Genomic DNA, 1,415 nt, shown 5'->3' with positions numbered 1-1,415 from the left:
ACACACACACACACACACACACACACACACACACACACACACACACATACACACACATACACACACATACACACACATACACACACATACACACACATACACACACATACACACACATACACATACATATATAGCGTGTGTGTGTGTGTCTCTAAACAAAAGGAAAATCAATGTTTTGTTGTTATCTTTGACCTGGGTTATAAGAATTGGTTGACCAGCCGGCATATTTAAGAGCCTATGTTGAGGCTGGGAAAAACAAGCTTCATAGCACTCCCTTCAGGAGTCTAAACAACAGTTTAAAATGTGATAAATGGGCAGAAAAACTTACTGCTTAGGGTGTTTTTGGTGATTTGAGAAGCCATGCACCAGATATTGTACAGCAGGATTGTTATCTGACTACGTTAAGGTATCGTCTGTCACAGGCACGTAAAATAGATGACTGTACAGGGTGGCTGACAAGGGGCAAAGCCCTTAAAAGGGCATTGCAGGCACGGGATTTCTTGAAACACAACATTTTATTTCAGTAACTTTTTTCAGACGCAACAGGACAAGCCGGAGGAGGCTGTTTGGGTGACTAGAGCAACAAGCTTGGAGGGAACTGATGAAACAGTTGATCCTACCCACACGGGTACAGGTGAGATGAACCGACCTCCCTGCACACATTCTACACCTACAACACACACTCAATCTTAGGGACCATGATAGGCCCTATAACGAGCTCCAAACTTTGTTACGAGTAGCTGAATCCCGCCCTGAGCTTAGACTACAAACAAAGGACAGCAAACATGTGGAGGTTAGCCCAAGTAACCCTGTCTCAATCAAAATGCCTCTGTTGAAGATATGGGAAGGTGACCAAACTTTTGACATTAAGGGAGACAGGGAACAACTCAAGGAGGAGGATAGAGATGAAGCAACAGATGAGGTGAGGGGTAAAGAACCGGACATAGTGAAAGGCGACCTGCTTAGTTTGGGTGTAGAGCCCAGCCCTAGCAATACCATTACAAACGGGGTGAGGGACAGGGTGGGATTGCACAGATGAAACTGGTGCAGGAATTTACAAGTCCGATGGCTTTGGTAGCTACTTTTATAATCCACATAGAGAGACAAGATCAGAGACATGAAGAAGAGACATGCTTATTTAAAACGGTAAACAAGCATCTGGTTACAGAGCAACTGAGAGACCAAAGAGAGAGAACTAAGTGTTAGGGTCTGTAGGTGATGTCAAAGGCGAACGGTTTGAAGCAAGGACTAAACAACTTGATGTAAAAAAACAATATTATTTATTGGTTCAGGTGTATCTGGTAAACTCAAACTCAGGATGGATCCACTGTGGGAATAGAGAGGAGATTGGTGGTGAACGACAAATCATCTTGAGGAGATTTTGGAAATGTTGATAGTAATCCAAAAATAAGCTT

The sequence above is a fragment of the Nematolebias whitei genome, chromosome 15, assembly GCF_014905685.2.
Source record: "Nematolebias whitei isolate Nwh7 chromosome 15, NemWhi1, whole genome shotgun sequence".
NCBI classification, from domain to species: domain Eukaryota; kingdom Metazoa; phylum Chordata; class Actinopteri; order Cyprinodontiformes; family Rivulidae; genus Nematolebias; species Nematolebias whitei.
This window is presented reverse-complemented; position numbering follows the sequence as displayed.